The sequence below is a fragment of the Equus caballus genome, chromosome 16 (genome assembly GCF_041296265.1).
Source record: "Equus caballus isolate H_3958 breed thoroughbred chromosome 16, TB-T2T, whole genome shotgun sequence".
NCBI lineage: Eukaryota > Metazoa > Chordata > Mammalia > Perissodactyla > Equidae > Equus > Equus caballus.
In genome coordinates, this window is record NC_091699.1 from 57,051,205 (window position 1) to 57,070,681 (window position 19,477).

Below are 19,477 nucleotides of genomic sequence, written 5' to 3' on the forward strand. Positions count from 1 at the left end.
TTCAGTAAGAAAAAAGGCTTGAAGCTTGGTGGGCTTTTTTTGGATTTTGGAGATAACAGGTGGAAACATACAAGTATGCCGTTCTCAGCCACTTACTAAGTAAACTGTAAGGCAGCCAGTTTTGAGTGGTGCCTGGAGCAGGAGAAGGGTCCGTCGTCCAGGTGGCAGTGCAAGCTGCTCTGTCCGTTGGTTTATGTATGACCCAACAGATCCAACGATATGTAAAGTGCCCATAACAAACAGAGATGCCATACAGGACCTCTGCAAAGGTCAAGGAGAAGCACTGCAAAGGCTTCTAAGGGTGTCAGAACAGAGCCACACCCTCCTCTACAGATAACTAGTCTCCTTTTGAGAAACAGCTCTTGCTTGCTACCAGGCCCTGGTACTGAATGGCTGACTATGGGACATCAAGCGATCATGTGGCCAGAAGAACCTAGCTTTGAACTAGGCTAGGTCTTGTTAGACTAGGTGTGTGCAGTAGGAACCCACTGTCAAGTGGAAATGGTATATAAGAAATTAGGCTTAAGCAGTATCAGAAGGTGTAAGTTGCATGGGCAAGTGACTCAGACTCCTTTTGTCTCTGATGTCTATTACATTGTCTCCTCTCCATCAGTCCACACCTATCTCCTCATAGGAAGTTCGTGATGATCAACCAACATAAGAGGAAAACCTCAGGCATGATTTGTGGATAATTCTGTGATATATCATTAACACCAACCACGAGTGGACAGCTGGAGCATTACAGCCCCACTCAGGGATGGTTCTGAAGGATAGTAGCGAAGGGTAATCCTTCTGGTGAGCATGATTTCAAGCAGTATATTGATTTTCCATGTTGTCTAAACTAAGAGATGTCTGGAAGAATGGACTTAAATCAATTCATGGGCAGTAGCTAACAGTATGGCAGGATGGAAAGAACAGGATTGGGAGAATAGTAGCAAGGAGGTCTGAAGAAGTGGTATGAGGATGACAGACCTCTCAGAGGAGCACAGCATGATGATATCTGAATATCAGTATCAATAACCAGGTGGACAAGATGACACTTGGGGAGGTCAGGCAGCCTCTTCCCCAGTGCTTATTCAGTGAGTCTTGTACAAAATGGACATGGCAGCAGGGTCCAACAGCATGGCCCCTCAGGCCCAAAACATGGCTACACATGGGTCCAACCTCACAGACTTCCTCTTTGCAGGCCTAATCTGGCTATCACCACTGCTGAGGGCCTATCTTCCCAATAGCAGAGAGAGTGCTGAGCCCCTCCCTGGATGTGGAATGGAGGAAACCAGCCAACCACCTGGTGGCAGACAGATTACACTAGACCTCGTATGTAGAAGGAGCAGTGATTCCTCCCTGGAATAGACACATACAGATTTGCCATCTCTGCCTGTACTGCTCCCACCTGTATCTTTATAACTACTTACAGAATACTTAATTCGTTATCCTGGTTCCCCCCACCATGTTGCGACTGACCAAGAAACTTATTTTACAGCAAAAGAAGTTTTGCCATGGACTCACGTCCACAGAACTCATTAGTCTCACCAATGTACCACATCACCTGGTAAAATGGTAGAATGACCTACTTGATGACTTTTAGTCCACCAGTTTTCTACCTCTGGGCCAGACGATTTTCAAAACATCTCTCTGATCTGATCCTTTTTAATGTTGTGGTTTCTTCAATGACCCAAGGCCCAAGTGCAATAAATAGGTTTCTTTCTTTCTTTTTTTTGAAGCTTCAATATAGTGAAAGTTGAAATAAATGTTTGAACTAGACTGTAGCGTATATTTTCAAAAGGAAAATAGTTTCAAATAGAAAAGCTTACAATAAAATATTGTGCTCAGCTAGGCCTTTCAAACTGTGGTTATACTCAAAGATATATAAGCAATAACATTATAAAGAGATTTGATCCCAGATAATACCCTACTGGATAGATAAAAAAGAGGAGAGTAAACTTGCTCCAGGCAATAAAAAGAAAGAAATCTCCAATTCCGTATCATGGCAGGAGGGGAATCATTTAATGATCTTTAACATTAGCCTGATCCATGGCGGGTTTTGCAAACCCAGCTGTACTTCGTTAGCACATCTTCCATCAGCAGGAGGTTGAGACACATACTTTAATTAAAGTTAGCTACTTCAAGGATAGTTAAGGTATGTTACAGAATTCTATAGACAAGACTACAGAATTCCTAAGCATAAGCTAATCAAAATAGCTGCAGCTTTATTTTAAATAAAGTGGTTCAGCAATTTAGAGGGACTATAGAAGGCAGGGAAGGTAGTTTAGTATTGAGTAGTAATGCCCATGGATATTTAACTCAAATTAGATAGAAATAGAAAACAAATTTTCTTCATTTTTTTCCTGAAAATCCAGAGATAACATCCTAAAAGCATAATGTAAATATTCTGTAATGTGGCCAATGAAATTTGCTATAGTCTCTGCCCATTGATTCTAAAGTCAACTAACACTGTTTGAGTGCCCACTTATACCCGGAGATATGCCAGACAAAGAACCCAGAAATAACGCACACAACCCTACTGTGAATTTCCTCCTAACAATGTGTACCCCCATCCAGCCCGGCAGGGGTACCATCTCTTTCTTTTGGATTCTTAATTCTGCAAATGCTATCAAAGGGGAACAACCCCCAGGTGCTCATCAGAAGGAGCCTCGAATAGCTCTCTGTCCCCTCTCATTCTTGTGAGTTTTTCCTTTAGGGTTTTTGTGTGGTTCTCAGTACTCCAAAAAGTTCCCATTTAAGAAAATTTGAAAGATATGATAATGTCATAAAAGAAAATTAGTCACCTGACGCCATCAAAAAAATACAACCAGTGCTAACACATTGGTTTATTTAAGTCTCACTTCTCACACTCTTTGCAGGGACTGTTGTTATTTCGTCATCCTATTAAACACAGAAGTATGTACTTTTTTTCACTAAACACATTATCGCCAGCATATTTCCATGTACAATCACTTTTAAGCATCACTCCTGATGGGTACATTATATCATATTGAGTGGATATACTTACTGATCCACTCCTGATGTTGTGCTTTGGGGTCAATTCCAATTTTGGGCTGTTTCATAGAGAACGGTGATAAACATCTTTGCGCATAAAGGGTCTTCCATTAAGATTTTTCATTAAATTTTTTTTCCCTTAGACTAGATTTCCAGAAATAAAGTGACTGGGAGTTAAAAATATTAAGGCTCCTGAGACACATTTTCAGGAATCTGTCTGAAGGGTAACATCTAAAAGGTGAAGCCACCTGAAGTAGCAAAATTGGCACAGATGATGACATGCCTACTGTTGAATTGCCTTATTTGTGCAGGCTCAGTGGGGGTACTGCTTTACGCTAAAATTATGTCTTTGTTTCCAAACTGAACCTCAAACAATTTTATAGAATTTAAAAACAAAAAACTGTTTTTGCTGCTAACTAGAAAATTTTCAGTAAGTCTCCACCTGAGAAACGAGTACTATATGCTCCCAACTGCCCATGCTACAGATTGATGGCATTTTCTTAAAATTCTTCATTTTATCAGATTTTTTTTTAATTAATGTTATAATAGATTACAACCTTGTGAGATTTCAGTTGTACATTTTTGTTAGTCATGTTGTGGGTACACCACTTCCCCCTCTGTGCCCTCCCCCCACCCCCCCTTTTCCCTGGTAACCACCGATCAGATCTCCTTATCAATATACTAAATTCCACCTATGAGTGGAGTCATATAGAGTTCGTCTTTCTCTAACTGGCTTATTTCGCTTAACATAATACCCTCGAGGTCCATCCACGTTGTTGTGAATGGGCCAATTTTGTCTTTTTTTATGGCTGAGTAGTATTCCATTGTGTATATATACCACATCTTCTTTATCCAATCATCAGTTTCTGGGCATGTAGGCTGGTTCCACGTCTTGGCTATTGTAAATAATGCTGCGATGAACAAAGGGGTGCAACGGACTCTTGAGATTTCTGATATCAGGTTCTTAGGATAGATACCCAGTAATGGGATAGCTGGGTCATAGGGGATTTCTATTTTTAACTTTTTGAGAAATCTCCATACTGTTTTCCATAGTGGCTGTACCAGTTTGCATTCCCACCAACAGTGTATGAGGGTTCCTTTTTCTCCACAACCTCTCCAACATTTGTCACTCTTGGTTTTGGATGTTTTTGCCAATCTAACGGGTGTGAGGTGATATCTTAGTGTAGTTTTGATTTGCATTTCCCTGATGATTAGCGATGATGAACATCTTTTCATGTGTCTATTGGCCATATTCATATCTTCTTTTGAGAAATGTCTGTTCATGTCCTCTGCCCATTTTTTGATCGGGTTGTTTGTTTTTTTGTTGTTAAGCAGTGTGAGTTCTTTGTATATTATGGAGATTAACCCTTTGTCGGATAAGTGGCCTGTGAATATTTTTTCCCAATTAGTGAGCTGTTTTTTTGTTTCAATCCTGTTTTCCCTTGCCTTGAAGAAGCTCTTTAGTCTGATGAAGTCCCATTTGTTTATTCTTTCTATTGTTTCCCTCAACTGAGGAGTTACAGTGTCCGAAAAGATTCTTTTGAAACTGATGTCCAAGAGTGTACTGCCTATATTCTCTTCCAAAAGACTTATTGTCTCAGGCCTAATCTTTAGGTCTTTGATCCATTTTGAGTTTATTTTGGTGTGTGGTGAAAAAGACTGGTCAATTTTCAATCTTTTGCATGTGGCTGTCCAGTTTTCCCAGCACCATTTGTTGAAGAGACTTTCTTTTCTCCATTGTAGGCCCTCTGCTCCTTTGTCGAAGATTAGCTGTCCATAGATGTGTGGTTTTATCTCTGGGCTTTCAATTCTGTTCCATTGATCTGTGGACCTGTTTTTGTACCAGTACCATGCTGTTTTGATCACTGTAGCTTTGTAGTATGTTTTGAAATCGGGGATTGTGATTCCGCCGGCTTTGTTTTTCTTGCTCAGGATTGCTTTAGCAATTCGCGGTCTTTTGTTGCCCCATATAAATTTTAGGATTGTTTGTTCAATATCTGTGAAGAATGTTCTTGGGATTCTGATTGGGATAGCATTGAATCTGTATATTGCTTTAGGTAGTATGGACATTTTAACTATGTTTATTCTTCCAATCCATGTGCAAGGAATGTCTTTCCATCTCTTTATGTCATCGTCAATTTCTTTCAAGAAAGTCTTGTAGTTTTCATTGTATAGATCCTTCACTTCCTTGGTTAAGTTTATCCCAAGGTATTTTATTCTTTTCGTTGTGATTGTGAATGGGATTGAGTTCTTGAGTTCTTTTTCTGTTAGTTCATTGTTAGTGTATAGAAATGCTACTGATTTATGCACGTTAATTTTATACCCTGCTACTTTGCTGTAGTTGTTGATTATTTCTAATAGTTTTTCTGTGGATTCTTTGGGGTTTTCTATATATAAGATCATGTCGTCTGCAAACAACGAGAGTTTTACTTCTTCGTTACCTATTTGGATTCCTTTTATTTCTTTTTCCTGCCGAATTGCTCTGGCCAGCACCTCCAGTACTATGTTGAATAGGAGTGGTGAAAGTGGGCACCCTTGTCTTGTTCCTGTCCTCAGAGGGATGGCTTTCAGTTTTTGTCCATTGAGTATGATGTTGGCTGTGGGTCTATCATATATGGCCTTTATTATGTTGAGGTACTTTCCTTCTATACCCATTTTACTGAGGGTTTTTATCATAAATGGGTGTTGGATCTTGTCGAAAGCTTTCTCTGCATCTATTGAGATGATCATGTGGTTTTTGTTTTTCATTTTGTTGATGCAGTGTATCACGTTGATTGACTTGCGGATGTTGAACCATCCCTGTGTCCCTGGTATAAATCCCACTTGATCATGGTGTATAATCTTTTTGATGTATTGCTGTAATCGGTTTGCCAAAATTTTGTTGAGGATTTTTGCATCTATGTTCATCAGTGATATCGGCCTATAGTTCTCCTTCTTTGTGTTGTCCTTGTCAGGTTTGGGGATCAGGGTGATGTTGGCTTCATAGAATGTATTAGGGAGTTCTCCATCTTTCTCAATTTTCTGGAACAGTTTGAGGAGAATAGGTATTAAGTCTTCTTTGAATGTTTGGTAGAATTCTCCAGAGAAGCCGTCTGGTCCTGGACTCTTATTTTTGGGGAGGTTTTTGATTACCATTTCTATTTCCTTGCTTGTGATTGGCCTATTCAGATTCTCCATTTCTTCCTGATTCAGTTTGGGGAGATTGTAGGAGTCTAGGAATTTGTCCATTTCTTCCAGGTTGTTCAATTTGTTGGCATATAGTTTTTCATAGTATTCTCTTATGATCTCTTGTATTTCATTGGTATCTGTTGTGATTTCTCCTCTGTCATTCCTAATTTTATTAATTTGCGAATTCTCTCTTCTTTTCTTGGTGAGTCTGGCTAGGGGTTTGTCAATTTTGTTAATTCTTTCGAAGAACCAACTCTTTGTTTCATTGATCCTTTCTATTGTCTTTTTTGTTTCAATATCGTTTATTTCTGCTCTTATTTTTATTATTTCCCTCCTTCTACTGACTCTGGGCTTTGTTTGTTCTTCTTTTTCTAGTTCTGTTAGGTGTCGTTTGAGGTTGCTTATGTGAGCTTTTTCTTGTTTAGTGAGGTGGGCCTGTATTGCGATGAATTTCCCTCTTAGGACTGCTTTTGCTGCATCCCAAATATTTTGGTATGTCGTGTTCTCATTTTCATTAGTCTCCAGATAAAATTTGATTTCTTCTTTAATTTCTTCAATGATCCATTGTTTGTTGAGAAGCGTGTTGTTTAGTCTCCACATTTTTGCACCTTTCTCTGCTTTTTTCTTGTAGTTGATTTCTAGTTTAATAGCATTATGATCAGAAAAGATGCTTGATATTATTTCAACTCTCTTGTATTTATTGATGTTTGCTTTGGTTCCCAAAATATGGTCAATCCTTGAGAATGTTCCACGTGCACTTGAGAAGAATGTGTAACCTGCTGTTTTTGGATGAAGTGTTCTATATATATCTATTAAGTCCATCTGGTCTAATTTTTCATTTAATTCTATTATTTCCTTGTTGATTTTCTGTCTGGATGTTCTGTCCATTGGTGTTAATGGTGTGTTGAGGTCCCCTACTATTATTGTATTGTTGTTGATGTCTTCTTTTAGTTCTATTAAGAGTTGCTTTACAAATTTTGGTGCTCCTGTGTTGGGTGCGTATATATTTATAAGTGTTATGTCTTCTTGGTGGAGAGTCCCTTTTATCATTATATACTGTCCCTCTTTATCTTTCTTTATCTGTTTTGCTTTGAAATCTACCTTGTCTGATATTAGTATAGCGACACCTGCTTTCTTTTGTTCATTATTAGCTTGGAGTATTGTTCTCCATCCCTTCACTCTGAGTCTGTGTTTGTCTTTGGGGCTGAGGTGTGTTTCCTGGAGGCAGCATATTGCTGGATCTTGTTCTTTGATCCATCCTGCCACTCTGTGTCTTTTGATTGGGGAGTTCAATCCATTTACATTTTGAGTGATTATTGAGATGTAGGGGCCTACCACTACCATTTTGTGTCTTGTTTTCCGCTTTTCTTCAGTTTCCTTTGTTTCTCGTCCCATGGTTTAATCTGTTCTGATGTAGAGCTGCTACTCTCTGTTGTTGTCCTTCTACTTATCTCCTCTGCTCTTGGTTTTGTAGCCCCTTTCCTTTTTTGGATTTTTCAGGAGTGAGGGTTTTCCTGAGGATTTCCTGAAGAGGAGGTTTTGTGGCAGTGAACTCCCTTAATTTTTGTTTATCTGGGAAAGTTTTTATTTCTCCATCGTATTTGAAGGATATTTTTGCTGGGTAGAGAATTCTTGGCTGTAGATTTTTGTCCTTCAGATTTTTGAATATATCATTCCACTCTCTTCTAGCCTGTAAAGTTTCTGCTGAGAAATCTGCTGATAGCCTGATGGGGGTTCCTTTGTAGGTTAGTTTCTTTAGCCTGGCTGTCCTTAGTATTTTCTCCTTGTCGTTGACTTTTGCTAGCTTCACTACTATATGGCATGGAGTTGGTCTTCTTGCATTGATAAAGTTTGGAGATCTATTGGCTTCTGTCACCTGAAGATCCATCTCCCTCACCAGATTTGGGAAGTTCTCAGCCATTATTTCTTTGAATAGGCTTTCTGCCCCTTTCTCCTTCTCTTCTCCCTCTGGTATACCTATAATCCTTACGTTGCATCTCCTAATTGTATCTGATAATTCTCGGAGAGTTTCTTCATTTCTTTTTAGTCTTGCTTCTCTCTCCTCCTCTGCCTGCAGCAATTCTATATTGCCATCTTCCAAATTGCTAATTCTTTCCTCCATATTATCGGCCCTACTGTTCAGAGCATCTAGATTTTTCTTAATCTCCTCTATTGTGTTCTTCATTTCCAATATTTCTGTTTGGTTCTTCTTTATCGTATCAAACTCTTTTGTGACATAGCTCCTGAACTCGTTGAGTTGACGGTCAGAACTCTCTCTTAACTCATTGAGAATTTTAATGATGGCTGTTTTGAAGTCATCATCATTTAGGTTATATATCTCATTTTCTTTGGGATTGTTTTCTGTGTATTTGTTACTTTCTTTCTGTTCTGGAGATTTAATGTATTTTTTCATATTGCTTGATGTTGTTGATTTGTGCCTCCGCATGGAGATAGAGTTTAGTTGCTCCTTTCACTTGTTTCAGCTGCTGCGGTGGGGGAGCAGCTGTTTATACTGCACCAACCAGGAACCCTGTCCGCAGTTGCTAACTGGGCCTGGGCCCCTCCTCGTAGCCACAGTGGCCCTTTGGATTCCCTCCTCTGCTGTGGGGGCCGTCACAGGGGGGCTTCAGTCTGCTGGTGCCTACTGTTGCAGCCCACCTAGATGTGCTCTCTCCTTGGGGTCTGCAACGGTGTTATGGGCTTTTCCAGCGGCCAGGGGTGGGATCACTTATATTTGTCGCTCCGTTGCTGTCGGCACCCACAAAATCTCACTTGTCCTCTATGGGTCGCAGGAGAGCTATTGGCATCTTCTACAGTCTGTGGTTAGTTCACCTAGCTATGCTGCTTTTGCCCTGGGGTCTTCCAGCCTTGTGGCTGGTGGCTGGGTGCCTTCTACTGGTGCTGTGCAGAGGCTTTCCCTAAGGCTGCTGTGAGCCTGTAGGGTTTCCCCCTAGGCTACGAAGCTGGGTCTCTGGAACTCCCCCCAGCCCCAGTCCTCTCCGAGATCTCCGGCTATCCCTAGTCCCACGGGGCGGGCAATGGCAGCTGGGGGTCGCCCCACCCTCTGGGATTCTCTCCGGGCCTCTCCCGGAGCCGTGAATGCTCGGCGTGGCCCCTCTGCTAATGGCAGACAGAGAGCTTTGTCTGCTGCCCGGGCGGAACTCCGGCGCTTCCCGTCCGGGTCGCAGAGCCGGCCTTTGAAACTTCCCCCAGCCCCGGTCCTCTCCAAGATCTCCGGCAATCCCTAGTCCCACGGGGCGGGCAACGGCAGCTGGGGGTCGCCCCGCCCCCTGGGATTCTCTCCCGGCCTCTCCCGGAGCCGTGAATGCTCGGCGTGGCCCCTCTGCTAATGGCAGACAGAGAGTTTTGTCTGCTGCCCGGGTGGAACTCCGGCGCTTCCCGTCCAGGTCGCAGAGCCGGCCTTTGAAACTTCCCCCAGCCCTGGTCCTCTCCGAGATCTCCGGCTATCCCTAGTCCCACGGGGCGGGCAACGGCAGCTTGGAGACCTCCGTACCCTCAGCGACTCTCTCTGGGACCCTCCGGGCGCCGCGAACATCAGTCGGGGTCTCCCCGCCAATGGCGGGGAGAGACTCTCCCCGCGGGCTCAGGTGTGCAACTCCAAAGTTTCCCTCTGCGTTTAGGAGTAATTGCGGGGGGTTTAGGTAGGGTTCTGGTCACCTGTTTCCACCGTCGCTCCTCTGTTGTGTGCTCGCTCCTGCCCTAGATGTGTGTAGATCCTCTGGGGGCGTCCGTTGGAAGAAAGCCACTTGCGGGTACTAGGCTGCTCGTCGGGTCGGAGAGTTTTCACCTATTTCCACATCCTCCCGGAGGAAAATCTGTCCGCCTTCCGATGTATAGTCGCGTGGGTCTCTCAGACGTCCTGAGATGCTGTCTGGATATCCTTTGTCAAGCGATAAGTGTCCAAATAATTGTAGACTGGAAGGGGGAGAGACAAAGAGGACTACTCACGGCGCCATCTTGGATCCTCCTCAATTTTATCAGATTTTTCTAACGTTAAGTATTAAGTATTGAATGTCTGTCCTCCCAAGCACCAAAAGCTTATTTCCAAGACCACTTCAGAATAATGAGTCTAAAAGGGGAAAAACACAAGATCTCAGTCTCTGTGTCTCTGTCTGGCAGTTAGGTGAATTTCTCACATATCTAACAGGAAGAATGGAAACACTGTAAGACAACCATTTCCACTGGAAGGATAATTATTTGATGAGCTCTTCCATGAATCTGGAGAGGAATCACTTGAAGAAAATAACGCCAGGTAGCTACAACTATGTTCTGGGTTGTAACCCAGGATTCATCCCTATTCAGGAAGGAGACACTGAAATTATTTCCAAGAAATAAACAAGTAAACAAAAGCTGTGCACCAATGACACAGAGAATGAACACAGGGTGAGATGGATGGGGGTGTGGAAGGAGCAGTAAGAGACCACTCTTTGAGATCTGCTCATTCTTTTCTACATTCCAGCATTTCTCTCACTCCCAATTTTGCATAAATGAGAGTCTTCCAGACAAAATTCTCAACTTCCTTCTGACCAACAGAAGGCTAGATGTTATGCAGAACAACTCTTGCTTTTCCTGTTAAATGATCTTCAATTCAGCTATTGGAAAATGTTTAAATACATTTAGAGCAACTTGGGTATGTGGATGTACTTTTTTAACTGTATATCTCATTAAATTTAAATATAAATCAAGTAATTCTGATGAAAATCCTGAGCATCCAAGTTGAGATATGCTATGATTTGAAAATACACACCAGATTTCAAAGATTAGCATAAAAAAGAAGGTAAAACAAGGCATTAATATTCTTATATTGATTATATTGATTGGGACCTAAACAACTAAGATGAGAAAAAATGCAGGTGGAACAGGTTTGGGGGGAAGATCAGGGCTTTCTAAAGTTGATTTGCAGATGATTATTGCACACCCAAGAGGAGATGTCAAGTAGGTTGATCAAGGAGTTTGAGAGAGGGGTCCAGCCTAGAGATATACAACTGGGGATCATTGGCATAGATGGTACTTAAAACCATGAAACAAGATGAGGCCTGTAAGGAGGGACTATATATTAAAAGGCAAAGAGGATCAAAGACACAGCCATGGGGCACTGCAACATTAAGAGGTGAGGCAAAAGATGAAGAACTAGCAAGAGAGAAGAGAAAGAATTACCAAGGAGTTAGAAGGAAAATCAAGAATGTATCCTCCAGGCCTAGTGAAGAAAGTGTATCATAGAGGATGGACTGATTGGTTGAGGCAAAAGGTGCTAAAAAGTCAAGTAGGATAAGGACTGAGAATGGACCTTTATATTTAGTAAGATGGTGGTCATTAGCAATCTTGACAGTTTTTTGTGAAGTGATGAAGCCGAGCTGGCAATCTGCAGAGGTGGATTTAACAGAGAACGGGAGGAGAGATTTGCAGACAGTGAATCTAGATGACTCCTTTTAGTAGTTTTTATATAAAGGAAATCAGAGAAATGGAACCATAGCTAGCAGTGGAAGGGAGTTGAAGAGGAAGTGTTTTCCGAAAAAGAAGAAATAACATGATTGTAAGCCAACGAGAATTATCCAGTAGAGAGAGGAAAACTGGTGATACAGAAGACAGGGGGAAGAATTGCTGGAGTGATATCCTTGAGTATTCAAGGAAACTGGGCTCCAGGGCTGGGAAATGGAGGGACTGCCTTTAGATATGAACATAAATATTTTGTGTTTAGTGAAAGAACAAAAGGCAGAGTACATGGCAACAGATGTGGGCAGGTAGGCAGATGATGGAGCAAGTCTGTGGAAGTTCCCCTCTGATGGCTTCAGTTTTCTCAGCGAGAGTGGCTTCAGTTTTCTCTATGTTAGAGTGAGGATAGAGAGGATGTGGTGGATGTGTGAGGAGTCGGGAGAAAATGTGAAACAACCAATGAAGAGAATAGGAGAGTGTAAAGACCAGGGAAATATCAGGAAGCATTAAGGATCCACCTTAACATTCATGGCCATGTGAGACCAGTCAACTGCTTGTGAGTTCTTCTCCAGCCACATTCAGCAGCACAAATGCAGGCGGGAGGAGGCAGAGATTAGGATTTAACCAGTGTGTGGTCCCACCAAGTGAGGAGAATGTTGCCCAAGAAGGGTAAGTGAACTGAGGGTGTACTCAAAGGATTGATTATAGGGCAGACCATGAAATATAATCTGGAAAAGGCAGAAGGAGAGGACCTCAAGAGTCAGGGATCATGAAGTGAAAGTCAGGAGCACTGAGGGACTGTCATAATTAGAATAAGAGAGGGAAAGGATTAGAAGGTTGAAGTTGGTCATCAGGAAACATGATGTATGAAACAGATTACAAAGGGCTGGCCATTACTGGGAATGAAAATGTGTATCTATGACTGAGGAAGAAAGTGGCAGGGTCAGGTGGAGAACAGAAAATTGGAGCATGTGAGGTCAAGGAACTGAGAGGACAAAATGTCATAAGGATCCTCTAACTGTATATTGAAATTGCCAGGAATAAGGCAGGAGTAGTGCTGCAGAGAGTGATGGAGAGGCTGGAGCTAAGGTCATCAGGAACTGAGGGGAAGTGGCCCTGGAGACCAGGGGACTGACAACAGGGATAAAAGGCATGATAGGATGAGTCCTGGTCCACTCAAGGCAGAGTAGGGGTGGGACCATGAGTGACGAGGAGCAGGAGGGATGCGCATTTCAAGTTTCCTCTTGATCCAGTCAACAGAGAGCAGAAGGCCAGAGTAGATGTGATCTTTATCCTAGTGTGAGGGGCTCCTTTTGATGTTTATTGAGTAGGGGCAGACTTACTCCAAGGGAGCACGGCACCCTTGGTTCTTACTGAGGAGGTTGAGGATGTCTGAGGGAGCTCAGTCTTACTCAAGCTCACAAACACCTCTTGCCCTTTTTGATGGGGGTGGGTAGAAAGTCTGCATGAGGTGGTCTTAGTTCCAGTGCTTGGCCCCCTACCTGGTCCCTTGTTTGTTCTCTCACTTTATTCCACATTAATAAAGAACTAGAGTGCCTGACCAGTCCTCTCCAATTGCTAAATTCCTGTTAATAATGAAATTATTTTTACACAAAATATCAAATAAGTATGCTTAATATGGTTAAGGAAACAAGAGCTAATCAAAGTATAACTAATAAACAAGAAACTATAAAAATCACCACACATATCTGAAAAAGTTAATGTAAAGTCAGTGGACAGATTAAAAAAGAGAACTAGTGAATTGAGAATTCAGAAAAGAGAATTAGTGAATTGGTAGACAGAGCTGAAATAATAACCCAGAATGCAGCACTGAGAAAGGAAGTGAAACACAGAGGAGAGGTTAAAGGACACAGGAAAAAGGTCCACCATGTACAGTATCTGATCAGAGTTTTAAGAGGTGATAGTAGAGAATGGGGAGAAGCAATATTCAAAGGAATAATGACTGAGAATTTTCCAGAACACTGATTAGACATAAATTCTCACATTTAAGAAGTCCAGTGAATCCTGAGTGGGATAATTAAAAGGAAGTCCATTACTCCATACCTCAAAGTGAAACGTAGAACAACAAATACACAGAAAAGGAACTAAAATCAGCCATAAAGAAAAGATAGATACTACAAAAGAACAATAATCAGAGTATTAGCTGAATTCTTAAAGTGCAGTAATGGAAGTTGGAAGACAGTAGAATAAGATTGTCAACAAGTTGCACACCATGTGAAAAAATAAAAATAAAAAAGTGTAATACATGGGTTTTGAAAAGTCTAAAATACCAGACAACAGTAACATATAAATTGGATAGACAGGTGATCATATTTAAACATAAAGTCCCTGAATTGCTCTGAAGGACAGAAATAAATCTGCTTTAGTTTGGATTTTGTTAAGGTAAATATGTACGCTAAAATTACCATATAATAAATCCTAGAAAATAGAAATGGAGTATAAAGTTTTTAAATAAATGGAGAAGGGAAATATAATGTGGGGTAGGAGAGAGGATCTAAATTAATACGAAATGCAATTAGATAGGGTAACCAAGTATAGAAAAAGTGGAACAATGAGAGAGAACAAGGCAAAATGGTAAAAAAAAAAATCCAAATATATTAATAGCACTGTGAATGAACATAACTTTCACAATAAAAGTTATAGTTTAGAAAAAATATAGCAACTTTATGCTCTTTACAACAAGTTTCACAAGTGAAATAAAAATATGCAGAACTGTTGACAGTGAAAGGATAAGAAAATGATAAGATAGGCAAATACTAAGCAAAAGAAACTGGTATATCCTTACCAAAAACAGACCTAAAAACAAGGGGCATTATTAGAGATGAAGAAAGTTGTTTCATAACGATATATGCTCAACTGACCAGGAAATAAATTAAACCAGAATGCATCCAGTAACACATTGCTTCAAAACATACAAAGCAAAAGTGGAAAGAAGCACAAGATGAAATAGACAAATTCACCTCTATATATTTCTCCCTCAATAATTGATTAATCAAGCTGTAAAAAAATGAGTAAGAAAGGCTGAGGGTCTGAATAACACCATCAACTAGCTTAAGCTAATGAACATATACAGATCACTGCAACCAATAACTGCCTTTTCAAGAAAAATATGGAACATTTGTGAAAACCAGGGACCAGGCCATAAAACAAGTCTCAACAAATCTCAAGGAGCTGGAATCATGCAGACCACATTCTCTAATCACTACGTATTAAAAGAGAAAAAATAATTGCTAAAAAGTTCTAGAAATTAAAAAATGAAATAAAAGTTTACAAGTCATAAATCAAAGAAGAAATCATAATGAAAACATTAAAAACTTACATATGAACAATAACAAAAACACTACATTTCAAAACTTGTGGAATATGAATATTGCTAAAGCAGTATTTAGAGGGAAATTTATTGTGCTAAACGGATATATGGGAAAGAAGAAAGGCTCAAGTCAAGGAGTTAATCATGTAAAGTTAAGAGATTAGAAAAAGAATAAAGCCAAAGAAAGTAGAAGGAAGGAAATAATAAAGATGAGAACAGAGATTAAATAAAATAAAGAATGATACAAAAGAGAAGAGAAAGCCAAAAGGTAGTTCTTTGGAAAATCTGAAAAGAACCAGTAACAACTCCAGCGAGATTGGTCAAGGGCAAAAGAGAGAATGCGTTGAGCTGGAGCAGTAGGAGGTGCTGGCAGCCTCCACAGGCTTCCTTCTGCCACTGTGTCCCACCCTACAACGGACTTGAGTTTTTCTGCCCCACCCAGCCCTCGCCTTCTCAAGAAGTGGTCTTGATTGACCACGCAGAGTACACCTCCATGCCTCTTCTCATGCACCCACTTGGTCTTGCTTCTTCTGACAGCCCTTCCACCTTCTCTGGGAAACAATTTTAACCATCTCCCAGATTTGCCAAAATTGGTGTTTCGTTTTTTTCTCTCTCATTCTCCTCATTGTTTGTGGATCATTTATAGAAGAGAAGGGGAAATACGAGCATTACATCACCATCCACCAACAGCAGCAGTCTGAGGGGAGGGCAACCAAAAAGGGGAATGGCGGCAGTGGGAAGAGCAAGCATCAGGTACCTGCAAGCTGTGAGAAGGAGGGATTCAGAACTGGGAGCACAAAGGGACGGTTAGGGGATCTCAGGCATTCAGGTACCAGACCACAAGGTCTGCAGGCCTGGGAGAGACACCCGACATTTACTGGACTGAGGAGCTGAAAACCAACTGGTAGATTTCTAAAAGACTTTAAACAAGGATCCAATTAAAACAATATTTTTAATTTTTCCTCTAACTAGCCATAAAAAAAGAGATTAATCTCAAATACTCTGGTTACATGTCATTCTATTAAATCAAAGCCCTTAACAATCAATAAACTGTTTTTCAAAAAAAGCAAAACAACAAAACCACGCTTACATAACACAAACGCAAGAACAGCACCTGCCATATTTTCTGGGGCTGGAACTACACAGACAAAGTGAAATGATCTTGAGACAATGGTTTTCAAGAGGACGTCAGGAAGAGGTTTGAACTGGAAGCACTGCTTATGCAGATTGGGCTACCTTCAGAAAAAAAACATGATGTAAAGAGGCTTGGGTTATTTCCCTTTTCTCCAGCGATATGGAGGCTTCCAAGCCTAGAAAATGACCCTGCACACTTTGAGACAGTTACCCTTCCTACCAAAATGAGAGAACCATATAGGATGACATAGTTATCTGAGCCAAGAGTCAGTGACAGAGGATTATTTGGGGGCTTTGGCAAATAGCCCCATTAGATCCTGGGGCCATAGGCACCTCTGCCCTAGTCTAGGCACACACCCTTCCTCACACGTCTTGCGTTCTTTTCCCAAGTATCTGCTCAGTGAGATTAAACTGTCAGCCCACAGAATGGATTTGTGCATCCCAGCGGCAGATCACCAATCTGTCGCACCAGTGGCCTTATGCTGTAAATCACAACCACAAAAGAACTTCCCATAGAGTGTTTTTCTTTCCCCAGCTAAAGGTATATAAGTATATGCAAAAAAATTAACTCATAATTACCTAGGGAAGGTAATGGGGAGAAATAAAACATGATTGAATACAAAACCAAAAACAGTTTTCAAACAGCATTTAGGCACAGTTTCATGAAGTTCTTTTTACTGCCCTCACATAAACGTGGAATTGATTCTTAGAGTAAGTTTGAAGTGGGTGAGATTTCCAGCCCATCCTCCATCCAAGTCCATCCTTCAGCCTTTTCCCCAATAACTTTCTGGCAGTTTCATGCTCTTGTGGTCGTCCTGTCACTAGCAATTGATCACATAGACTCATTCGCATTAGGGTGATAATGGTACATTACTGCTTCGGAGGTACCCCAACCAAGGTGTTCTAAATTTTAAAAGAAGAGATGATGAAAAGGAACAATTGTCCAGTGATGGAACCCACACCCTGGGGTCGGGGGCGCAGAGCTGGGTAGAGGGGCTCCTCCAGTTCTCAACAGGTGCTCACCTCTTCTTACAGGCTGCCCTGAATAAAGGCACTGCAAAATAGCTGACCTTTTACTTAAACTCTCACCAATTCTCCTAAGCCAAGCAAATATTTATATAAAGTTTATGATTTATATACTTACATATAATCACTGAAATGATGCAAGAATTGAGATGAAAAGGTCAAAAACCTCTGAGCTGTCTAAATGAATGTTAGGATATTTATATATACACAAACATATATACATAGATACTTTTTACTTTAACACCTTTGTTCTTCTTTCTTTAGTATTATTATTTCCTTAATGTGACAGATAGTATCTGTATACACTGCTAAGGAAGTTTAAATGAGTATGTACAGTCACTCTGGAGAGCAATTTAGCACAGGTGGTGAAATTGTAAGTTTACATCAAATATGACCTTGCAATTCCACTTCCGGGCACACATCCTCAAGAATTTCTTTTGCATGTACATAAATACATTTCAAAGATGTTTACTGCACACATCTATGTAATAGCCAAAAAACAAAAAAATCCGAAACAATCTAAAGTCCATCATAGAGGAAAAGATTAATAAAATACGGTATTTAAAAATATGAACATGATCTATATAAAGCAATCTGATAGTTCTCTCAAAAACGTGGAGTCATAACACAAGTTGCTTTTACAGAAAGTAAAAGAGAAACAACCCTCGTGGAAAACTGCATAGTGAAGCCTGCTGTGAAAAGCCAACAAACATGAAGATATGTTCTGCCTCACTAGAAAAGAAAAGTAAAGTAAAAAACAAGATTCTGGGTTTTTTCCTTTGCCTATGAAATTGGCAATGTTGATAAATAATCACATTTATCACTGACAAGGCTTGGGGATCTGGCACACTCATACACTACCAAGAGCAAAATAAATTTCTAAACTTTCCTGGAGGGCTACTTAGCAATATGTATCAAAAATCTAAAGAAAAGTAAACAAATTTTGACAAAGTAATTCATCCTAAGAAAATAAAGATAAAGTTACAACAAAAAGTACAAAATGCTTAGTGTTTTAAAAGAATGATTTTGTTGAATAAATTATGGTACAGAGATGAAATGAATTATTAGGAGGATAAAAATAATGACATGGAAGAATAATCATTGACATTATGTTGTTGAGTAAAGAAAAAACGATCTTATTTGTATTTAAAAGTTATATTCAGGGGTCAGTCCCTTGGCCTCGCAGTTGAATTTGGTGTGCTCCGCTTTGGTGGCCTGGGTTCAGTTCCTGGGTGCAGACCTACACCACTCATCAGTGGCCATGCTGTGGTGGCAACCCATATACAAAATAGAGGAAGACTGGCACAGATGTTAGCTCAGGGTGAATCTTCAGCAAAAAAAAAAATGTTATATTCATATGGTCCTTATCATTCAAGGATATCTGGTACCACAGAAGAGTCACTTAAAGTGAATCCACTTAAAATGGGGACCAAAATTTCACAGGATATAATGGAAAAAAATTGATTAGCACTTTATTTGAAGAAAAAGAAACAAGAAAATACATTTTATTCGATATTTTACCAAAATTTGATAGTAGTATTTTCCATGGGAAGAGATATTTAGGGTAAATCCTAAAATTCATGTTGAAACCTAAAGGTTCAAGAAGAGCCAAGACAATTTTGAAGAAAAAGGCTAAGAAGGAAAGATTTATTATAAAGCTTTAATAATTAAACCAAAATAGTATTAGCTCAAGAATCATAAAGAGATGAATAGAATAGAACAGAGTTCAGAAACAGATCCAAAAATATAAAAGAAATTGGCATATGACAGAGATAGCAACAAAATAAACGAGAAAATAGTTAATTCTTCATTAAATGACAAGGGGATAAATGGCTTTCAATATGGAAAACAAATAGATCCCTGCCTCACACACTACAGAAATACAAATTTCAGATGAGTTTAAAGATCTAGAAGTTTTATCTAGTAAAAAATAGCAAGGCATAGAAAACTTGAAAACCAAACTATATTTTTTAAAGATCTCTAGCAGTGAAATACATTCCATGCTTATCAGATTAACCAAAATTAAAACACCTGATTAAAGGCAGGCACAAAGATACAAGGATACAAGGAACACCGACACAGTGTTAGTCAGGGGGTGCAGTGGCACAGCCGCTTCAGAAGGCAATCAGCAAAACCTGATAGGGTTGAAGCAACACACAGATGCTGATGAAGCTTATCCCACTGTCTAGTTATTCAGCTTCTGGGGACGTATACCCTAGACACATATTGCACCTTCTACAAATTCTTATCAGGGATATTCCTTAAAATATTTTTTATAATAGTAAAAGGTAAAAACACCTTTTTGTCCATCACTGGGAAACATTTAAACTCTGGCATATCAAACAAAGAAACACTAGATCTACA

At 40.2% G+C, this 19,477-nt stretch overlaps 1 protein-coding gene across 7 annotated transcripts in view; it reads right to left on the reverse strand.

The window, feature by feature from the left end:
• MYRIP (myosin VIIA and Rab interacting protein) overlaps window positions 1-19,477 on the reverse strand; it is a 347,529-nt gene that overhangs the window by 323,608 nt on the left and 4,444 nt on the right. Inside the window, exon 2 of one of the 7 annotated variants that reach the window (XM_070237956.1) lies at window positions 9,847-10,104. The exons of the other annotated variants lie outside the window; for them this stretch is intronic. The gene's annotated coding sequence lies outside the window, so the exon portion shown is untranslated. The remainder of the gene's footprint in view (window positions 1-9,846; window positions 10,105-19,477) is intronic. 7 annotated transcript variants of the gene reach the window in all.